Raw genomic sequence first — 10,651 nt, forward strand, 5'->3', positions numbered from 1 at the left:
GTTTTAAGCAATGTTTTGGCTCTCCAGCATTTGGCAAGACTCCACAGACCAAGAGATCACTCCTGCTGTGGACAACCTGAGAAGCCATCAGATTTGGTAGCTCACTTGGGAAGTCCTCAAGGAGAGAGTTAAGGATGGCAAGCATCTTATTAGAAGGTTTAAGATCCTGGAGAGTGCTATTTTAGATGGCTTGAAAATAGAAGCAGAAAATGAAAAGCCAAATACCTTTACTGTAATTGGCTCAATACTGATTATGACTGTTATCATCTTGGTATTTTATTCTTTATTCTTAATAGCCATAATGGCTTTCTATAACCACTCAAAGAAAAAGTGGGTTGATAAGACACACAAGCCTTAGAAGAAAATTTAGAAAGACTTATAAATGAGAATAAGCAAAATACTCAGACATAGTCACAAGAATTTACATAAGAGCCTACCACACAACAGCATAATAAAACTGAAAGGAGATGACCCAAGCTTGTTAGAAAACCAACCTTAGTTTACCCAGTTACTCTACAAGCCATACGAGCAGACAGTAAGTACCCCCAAGGTTATGGAGAAATTAAATAGATTGTTTAATTATTTAATTAATTAAAATTACTATAGACATATTAGATTTTAAGAGATTTAAGGAAGCAATCATTTCCTGTGGTATGCCGTCACCCTATGTGAAGAAGATATTAAATTCATGGACAACTCAGAATAAAATTATACCTCAAGACTAGGAAGATTTGGCAACAGCAATATTGGAAGTTGGTCTTCAGTTATAATGGCAAACATGGTAGAAAGAGGGAAGCCAGGGCTATAGAATAAGGAAATCAGACCAGAGGCATTGATATTTCCCAGGATGCATTGCTAGGTAAAGCTAAGTATGCTGAATTATAAAGCCAGCTTGAATTTGATGATAATGCTTTGGTGCGATGTTGTTTAGCAGCTGTAATGCTTGGTATAAGGTTGAAAGAGGTCTGAGTCATTCACTCAAATTATTCAAAGCCTAAAGAAAGCCTTCACTGATTTTTTTTGCAAAGACTGACTTCAGATGTAAATAGAACAATATCAGATTCAGAAAAATAGGGGTTGAATTGCTCACTTTTAAAAGTGCTAATTCAGAATGTAAAAGAGTGATTAGACCTTTAAAGGCAAGAGCAGCACCTACAGAGAAGTTAATTAAAGATACAGCTGATATTGGATCTCATGTTTATGATGGTAATTTGACAGGAGAAGAAACTTCTAAAAATCTTAAGAAAAATAAAAATGAGCCGGGCGTGGTGGCGCACGCCTTTAATCCCAGCACTCCGGAGGCAGAGGCAGGCGGATTTCTGAGTTCCAGGCCAGCCTGGTCTACAAAGTGAGTTCCAAGACAGCCAGGGCTACACAGAGAAACCCTGTCTCCAAAAAAAAAAAAAAAAAAAAAAGAAAAAGAAAAAAGAAAAAGAAAAATGGCACATATTTTAATTGTGGTGAGCAAGGCCATTTGAAATGGGACCATATTATAACTCTGTATATAACTTAAAATCATGGATGTGATACCTCCATAATTTTTCTCCTTCCTTCCTTCCTTCCTTCCTTCCTTCCTTCCTTCCTTTCTTCCTCCCTCCCTCCCTCTCTCCCTCCTTCCTTTCTCTCTTTTTTGTGTGTGTATAGGATATTTTTTAGCTACCCTTTTTTTTGTTTTTCCACACAAACTTGACACTTGCTCTATCAAAGTCTGTAAAGAATCATGTTGGAATTTTGATGGGAATTGCGATGAATCTCTAGGTTGCGTCAGTAAGATGGTCATTTTCTTTTTTTTTTTTTTAAAGATTTATTTATTTATTATATGTAAGTACACTGTAGCTGTCTTCAGACACTCCAGAAGAGGGCGCCAGATCTCGTTACGGATGGTTGTGAGCCACCATGTGGTTGCTGGGATTTGAACTCTGGACCTTTGGAAGAGCAGTCGGGTGCTCTTACCCACTGAGCCATCTCACCAGCCCCAAGATGGTCATTTTCACTGTTAAGCTTACTGATCCAGAAACACAGGAGATCTTTCCATATTCTAAAGTCTCATTCAATTTCTCAATTTCTTTTCTTTCTTTCTTTCTTTCTTTTTTTTTTTTTTTTTTTTTTTTTTTGGCTTTCTGAGACAGGGTTTCTCTGTGTAGCCCTGGCTGTCCTGGAACTCACTCTGTAGACCAGGCTGGCCTCGAACTCAGAAATAGTCCTGCCTCTGCCTCCCGAGTGCTGGGATTAAAGGCATGTGCCACCACGCCCGGCTTGTCACTCAATTTCTTTTTTTTTTTTTTTTTTTGTTTGTTTGTTTGTTTGTTTTTCGAGACAGGGTTTCTCTGTGTAGCCCTGGCTGTCCTGGCACTCACTTTGTAGACCAGGCTGGCCTTGAACTCAGAAATCCCCCTGCCTCTGCCTCCCGAGTGCTGGGATTAAAGGCGTGCGCCACCACGCCCGGCTTGTCACTCAATTTCTTACGAGATTTACGATCTTGTCATAATCGACTTTCACTTGCTTGGCTAGAGTTACACATAGATATTTTAAATTATTTGTGGCTATTGTTAAGAGTGTTGTCTCCCTAACTTCTTTCTCTGCCCGTTTGTATAAAAGGAGGCTACTGAGTTTTTTTAGATAATTTTGTATCCAGTAACTTTGCTTAAGGTGTTAATCATCTGTAGGAGTTCTCTGGTAGAATTTTGGGGGGTCACTTATATGTACTACCATATCATCTGTGTATACCAATACTTCTCCCTTTCCAATTTGTTTCTCCTTGATTTCCTTTAGCTGTCTTACTGCTCTAGCAATAACTCCAAGCACTATCTTGAAGAGATAGGGAGATAGTGGACAGTCTTGGGTTGTCTTTGATTTTAGTGGAATTACTTTCATTTCTCTCCATTTAATTTGATGTTGGCTATTGCCTTAGTCTTTATTAAGTTAGTTTGGACTGAATGACCAAGCTGTCTTATGAACTATCACCTCTCCTTATTTAGGAGGTCTCTCCTGCTCAAATTTAATCCTTATCAACTTTGATAGTAAACACAGTTTTTTGTTTTTGCTTTTGTTTTTTTCTGTGAAAACAAAGACAAAATCTCTTCCCCGATGTAACACACATTCTAGTTTTTATTCTGAGGTCAACTCGTCCTTAATTATACAGACTGATTTAATTCCACAGGGTTTTTTTTTTTTTTTTTGACTATCCAATGTCTCTCTGCTGCTATTTCTCATTAGCATTTCAGAGATTTAACGTTAATAAATCACTGTGTAATCTATCTCTAAGGGTCTTTGTTACCTTTTTCTGTTTAGTATCCATATCTTTTAACATGCAATTAGATATTTCTATTACTGCTTGTCCTGTAGGATTGTATGGTATGCCTGTAATATTCTTTATGTTGTAATATGAAAAACTGTATCATTTTACTAGAGACATTTTCTGGAGCATTGTCAGTCTTAGATTGTGCAGGTATCCTCATAATAGCCATAACATCTAATAAATGTGTAGTTACAGAATCAGCCTTTCTAGAACTTAAAGCAGATGCCATTGAAATCTTGACTATGTATGTATGGTATGGTATACATACTTGCATTTTCCAAACTCTTCAAAATGAAACACATCCATTTGACAAATTTCATTTTTTGGGTACCTTATGGGTTACTTCTTGAAGGTAATGGAATCTGGTTATACAAAGAAAAAGTAGGATATGTCCTTATAATGCCCTTGGCTTGTTGCCAAATGATTTTTTTAAAAAAAGACTTTTTAAACCTTTGCTGGTAACATGGCATTTCTTATGAAATTCTGAGGCTTCCTGCACATGTCTTATGAAAAGCTGATCACTGTCATCATTACCTTGTGCTAGAGAGCCTGGGAGACCTGTATGAGATCTCGTATGTGTTACACGCAATGGATAATTTCTAGTCCTGATTACTTGTTGTAGTTGATGAAATAGCAACATTAATTCTAAATCATCCAGAAGAAGCTCAGAAGTTTCAATATGTAAAAGAACTCTTTCTGCATATTGAGAGTCAGTAACTATACTAAAAGATTTAGGAAAATCCAATAATATCATAAGAATGGCATACAGCTCTGGTTTTCTAACTGAATCATAAGGACATGAGACACTTTTATGTTCCTAGCTTATAGACTGTCTTTCCTGATTTATCTGCTTTAGTGTAGAATATAGAGGCTTCAAAAATTGGTGTCCCTTTTACTGTATGAAGAAGATTCCAATTAGTTTTTTATATAAACTGAAGTCTCTTGTTTTGGGGATATTTATTTTTAATTTTTGCAAAAAAAAATTACTGCAAGCTTTTTGGCACTGCTAATTTTCTGTCCATAATGAGGCAATTTCAGCATTTGTAAATTTCACAATCTCTGCTGGGTCTACTCCTGCTAATTGACAAAGTAGTCTCATTTTCCCTTGCAGAATCAATTGAGAAAGCTTTTCTCCATAGGTCTTTAATTTTTTATTTGTTTGTGTGGCAAAAATATCTAAGATATTACCTTCTCTCTATATATACAATTCCTGTGGGAGAATGAATAAAAGATGAAATAACCAAAATACAATCCAGCTTTGAATAAAAACTGTCCACATGTGCATCCTGTAATTTCTTTTCTACCAGACCTAATTCTCTGTCACCCTTAGTTAATAGTTTTCTTGGACTATTTAAGTCCTCATCACCTTGTAAGGTTTGAAATAAATTAGTTACCCTTGAGTAGTTAATCCAATTGTAGGCTATAGCCAAGTCATATATTACAGCAATTTTTGAAAATCATTGTTTGTAATTGATCTCTCCTGATTGTACTTTCTGTGGTCTAATTTTCTGTAAACCTATCTTATATCCTAGATAATTGATATAATCTCCTCTTTGTATTTTTCAAGAGGAATTTTTAATCATAAGCAAGACAAAATTCTCTTTATCTCATCAAACATTTTTCCTAAGGTATGCAAATCAGCCAGTAAGATATCATCAATATAATTGTACATTATAGTGAAGTAACTATTTACAGATTATTTCAAATGGTTATTGTTCAAAATATTGGCACAAGGTAGGGCTATATATCTTGTTTTGTGTTACGACTTCCAATGATATCTCTTTATTAAACAACTATTATTATAAACCTTTATATTATTTTATAACATATATTTATATTATATATCATATAATGTATAATATTATAAACCATTATTACAAACCTGAGAAATCAAACCCTTCACTATAATGCTCATACAAAGGGATTGTGAAAAAGCAATCTTTTAATCAATAACTATCAAAGACCATGACTTAGATAATAAAGGCGGCAATGGTACTCCAGGCTGTAAAGAGCCCATTGGCTGAGTCATCTTATTTATAGTGCTTAAGTCTCTTAATATGCTCTATTTTTCTGATTTCTGTTTTATAACAAACACATGGGAATTCAATGGGCTAGTGGATTCCTCAATATATTGAGCATTTAGCTGTTCCTATACCAGCTGTTCTAGTACCTGTAATTTTACTTTTTTTCACAGGCCATTGATCTACTCATACAGGTTTATTAGTTAACCATTTTAAAGATAAGCTAACTGGTAACTTTGAAAGAACAGCAGCCATTGTGTTCTTCTTACATACAACCTGAATGGTCTGCAACTGTTCTTGATAATATGTTTTATATGTTTCTGAGAAGCATTTTTATTTTATGGTTTGTTTCTGAGATTTATGTCCCATAAATTCATGGTTTTATTAGCCACATATGACTTTATATTTCATATTTGTCCCTCTGGCCCCATAGGCTGGACCCATCTTGTACTTTGTTTTACATGAGACAAAGTTCTGTATCTAGAAGCTGAATATTTACATCCTGAAGAGGCCAATGTGGATGACAAGATTTTGGTGAAATTATTGTTATATATGCTCCTGTTTTTACTAAATTTTCTATTTCAATGCCATCTATTTGTATTTTTACTTTGATCTCTCATCATTTATAGACGTTTGCCAAAATACTTGTTTTCTATTCTCTCCTGAACCTTTTCTCTTATCTACTGAAGCTGTTCTGTCCTTGATCTGCATTCATTAGTCCAGTGTCAGCCTTTGCCACACTTTCAGCATACTCCAGAAGGCAGAGGCCTTCTTTTTTAATTCTCTAGGGAAAAGAATCATTATTTTTAGGAATGCCTTGCCTATAATCCCTTTCCTTTCTATTATTATTATTAATTTACTTTACATCCTAATTGGGACCTCCATCCTTCCTATCTCCCCAGTCCTACCCATACAAATCCCTCTGTCCATTACCCACTTCCCTTCTCCCCAGAGAAAGAAAAGCTACACCTTAGCTACCACCCCACCTTGGGACATCCAGTCACAGTCGGCTTAAGTGCATCCTCTCCCACTGAGTCCAAACCAGTTAGTCCCGTTAGGAGAAGGGGACCCAATGACATAATGGAATCAAAGACAGCTCCATTGCTCCACTGTCCTCCACCAGGTCCACGAAACAAGGAACATCCATGTTAGATCTCATTACCCTGCCTGTCCTCTGTGGCATTCTCAGTTACCCTGAGCTAATTCCTTGCTGTCCCCCGAGCTCCACTGACTGGCTGCCACTCATCGGTCCAGTATCTTCTAGCTTTTAGAGTCTATGTTGAAAAGTCAGGTGCAGTTCTAATAGGGTCTGCCTTTGTATATTATTTGGCCTTTTCCCCTTAAAGCTTTTAATAGTCTTTCTTCATTCTGGAGATTAATTGTTTTGATTACTACGTAGTGGGAGGATTTTATTTTCTTGTTCTATATCAAGAACATTCAGTCCAAGGTTACCCACAAGAGATCTGCTGCACCAGAAACAACCAAGGATGACCCAGCTATATCACTCCTGGGCATATACCCAAAACATGTACCACCATCCTACAAGGACACCTGCCCAGCAAATACTTGAATGGCTCTTGTGTTCTAGGAGTGAGGATGGATGCACTGTAGAAGCAGAGCAAAACTGAATCTTAGCTTTCCTCCCTACAGACTGTGGCATGGAGATAGCCAATCACAAAGAAGCACATCAGGATTGCTAGTGGATCACCTGCCTTAAGTAGGAGCCTGGGTTGGGGCACCAACTGGAGAAGCTGGAAGACTAAGACTAGGTAAGCAGAGGATGGTGGCACCCTGCCTAACACACTGGAGCTTCAAGGCTGAGAGGAATTCATTTTTTATTTCAATCCTACTTGACAATTGATTTTGTAGATTAGAGACAGAGCTTCTAAAGACCTGAAACAGGGAAGTGGCCAAGAGAGGCAGGTGCTCTGGCCCTGGCCTTGTGGTCCTCCTTCCCAGTGCCTGCCTCCCTCCATGCCAGCAAAGTGATCCTCACTTCTCCCTGATAAAAACCTAACCTACATCTGTACCACACATTATGTGTGAAAATCCTTTCAATCCCTTAGGGTGTCAGGAAAATCTCTCTGAAAACTGTCCTACTTCTGGCTTTTTTCAGAAGAATGCTCTAGCCTCCTCCATTATAATCTATAACCTCTTCCAAATTAACCTTCCTCCCTTTCATCCTCCTCCTCCTCCTCCCCATCATCATCCTTCTCCAAGAAGCCAATGAGGCACCACATAGCTAGCTTGATCACAAAAGGTAAGAACAATGTTTAAAGTGATACCTCATGATATAAAAACAGTGACAAAATTCTAAGTCATACCACACTGGGTGAACCAGAACATCCATTATTTTGCTCCTGATCACAGGAAAGTCCTCCATCTAACTTTCCCAAACAGAGCCAGTATCCTCTTCCTCTGTGTGGAACTTATATCTAACTCTCCCTTTGGACAAGTCCTCCACATAATGTTTTTCAGACAGGGCCCGCATGCCCTTTGTGTTAGTTAGGGTTACTGTTGCTATGATGAAACACCATGACCAAAAGCAAGTTGGGGTGGAAAGAGTTTATTTGGTGTACACTTCCATATTGTCATAGTCAACTGAAGAAAGTCAGGACAGGAACTCAAGCAGAGCTGGAGGCAGAAGCTGATGCAGAGGCCATTGAAGGGAGCTGCGTACAGGCTTGTTTGTCATGGCTTGCTTAGCCTGCTTTCTTATAGAACCAGCCCAGAGACGATAGCACCCACAATGGACTGGACCCTCCCCCATCAAACACTAATAAAGAAAATGCCCTACAGCTGGATCTTATTGGAGTCATTTTCTCAATTGAGGTTCCCTCCTTTCAATTGACTCTATCTTGTGTCAAGTTGACACAAAACTAGCCAAGACATCCCTTCTTCAGACAGACCCTCTATCTGTCTCTCAACAGGCTGTATTTTTATTCATTGCTTTTGTGTCTCTGTGGCAGAATGCCTGACAGAAGCAAGTTGTAGAACACACTTGGTGCTGGAGAGATGGCTCAGAGGTTAAGATCACTGACTGGTCTTCCAAATGTCCTGAGTTCAACTCCCAGCAACCACATGGTGACTCACAACCATCTATAATGGGATACGATGCCCTCTTCTGGTGTATCTGAAGACAGCTACAGTGTACTCATGTACATTAAATAAATAAATAAAAAGAGGAGAAGGGGGAAGAGGGAAGGGGGAAAAGGAAGAGGCATAAGAATAATAATGATGAAGATGACACTTATTTTTGGATCATTCAGATGGTTTCTGCCCATCATGAAAAGAAAGGCCTGAGCCGGGCGTGGTGGCACACGCCTTTAATCCCAGCACTCGGGAGGCAGAGGCAGGCGGATTTCTGAGTTCAAGGCCAGCCTGGTCTACAAAGTGAGTTCCAGGACAGCCAAGGCTACACAGAGAAACCCTGTCTCGAAAAACCAAAAAAAAAAAAAAAAAAAAGAAAAGAAAGGCCTGGAAGAGTGGTTCAGATGATGTCAACAGGAACATGTGTTATAGAATGTTCATGTGGCAACTGCAACTGCCCAGGCAGCAGAGACAAGGGCAATTCCAGTGCCCCCTGGCTTTCTCCTTTTCCCTTTCATTTCATCTGGACCCTGCCCATGAGATAAGTAATGAAAACACATCGGGGATGGGTATTTTTCTATCTGTTAACCAGTTAGATATGCCCCAACTAAAAGGAGCCTCGGTTTCTCAGGTTATTGTAAATCCCGTCAGACAATGAAAGTAATCATAATAGTTTGCTTTCTGTGTTGTAACCCCCGAATTACTGATCCTAGGGAGACGTCAGTGTTGTGTACAGACAGTTTGCCTCTGCATTCCCTGCCCTCCCCCAGAAGCTCCCATCCTCCCTCTAGCTTGGGGCAAGCACAATGTGCAGACAGCTGGTTTCTGTGCTGAGTCCTCCTGCAGCAGGCCGGGGCTCCCTCCCCTTCCCCTGGCGTTAGAATGGCACTACCCATAAACTCCCCTTAATGAAGACATTCTGAGGAGACATCCTCCTTTGTGTCTCCAAAAATCAACACTCCTGCTGATAAGCAGCAGAACTCCAGGTGCCTGTCTTTGAGACCTTAGAGAAATAACAAGCTCAAGGGAGACCATGGAAAAAAGGTAAACAGAGGTCAGGTCACAGACAGTTACAACTGGCCATAAAATTAGTCCCTGAACAGACACCCATTAACACTCCCCCTTCCCACTACACTACCAATCCACCAAATGATTACAGCCCTCTAATCCCCTTTTCTGTAGGGATTCCTAAACTAAACTGTATATAAACCCAGTATTTTCTGGACTCAGGGTCGTTTGCCATCATTCACGTGGTGAGTGTAAGGCAGGAGAGCCAAGTTCAAACTTGAAATAATAAAAGACTCTTGCGAGTTGCAGTGGACTTTGCAATTCTTGGGCTCATCTGGATTTCCCGTGGACTCGGAGCACAACATTTGTAATTGCGATAAGCACAATGGTCAAAAAGCAGCTGAGGAAGAAAGGTTTATTTAGCTTAGACTTTCACATCAAGTCCACCTTTGAGGGAAATCAGGACAAGAACTCAAAGCAGGAACCTGGAGGTAAGAACTAAAGCAGAAAGTGGAAGAACAATGTTTGCTGAATCTCTCGGGCTCTGTTCAGCCACCATTTCTATGTGATGGCTAAAGAAACTCCATTTTTATGCCAGACATCCATCTTGGTACCCACTGGCCATTTGTCTGTGACTCCAGTCCCTGGATGATCCTGGTAGCCCTGACTCTGTGACACATCCCAATTTCCACACACACACCCCAAAAATGTACAGCCATGATTATCTATCTATTTGTTATGATCTGACTGATTATTTTTGCTTCCGTAACTTGCTTACAGAAATACACAAAGATGGTTTTGGGTTGTCTTTGGGTTGACTTAACTAGGCAGAACAGTCCAGTTTTTGCTTGCTTTCATAGATATTGAAGGTCTTCTTATGGTTTTTGCCTTTAAAAAAAAAAAAAAAAAAAAACCACCGGGCATGGTGGCACACGCCTTTAATCCCAGCACTCGGGAGGCAGAGGCAGGCGGATTTCTGAGTTCAAGGCCAGCCTGGTCTACAGAGTGAGTTCCAGGACAGCCAGGGCTACACAGAGAAACCCTGTCTCGAAAAAAACAAAACAAAACAAAAAAACAAACAAAAAAAATAAATAAAATAAAACAAACAAAAAAAACCTTTCTCATACACATTCTTTAAAATGATCTCAAATATGGCTCAGCGATTTTTCATCCTTCCAGCAAATAATCAATAATTCTAATTTGATTGACTCCATGGCCTTTTCCCAGGAGTCAA

This window comes from Mus caroli, unplaced genomic scaffold (genome assembly GCF_978045245.1).
Source record: "Mus caroli unplaced genomic scaffold, Mus_caroli_1 scaffold_4, whole genome shotgun sequence".
Classification (NCBI taxonomy): Eukaryota; Metazoa; Chordata; class Mammalia; order Rodentia; family Muridae; genus Mus; species Mus caroli.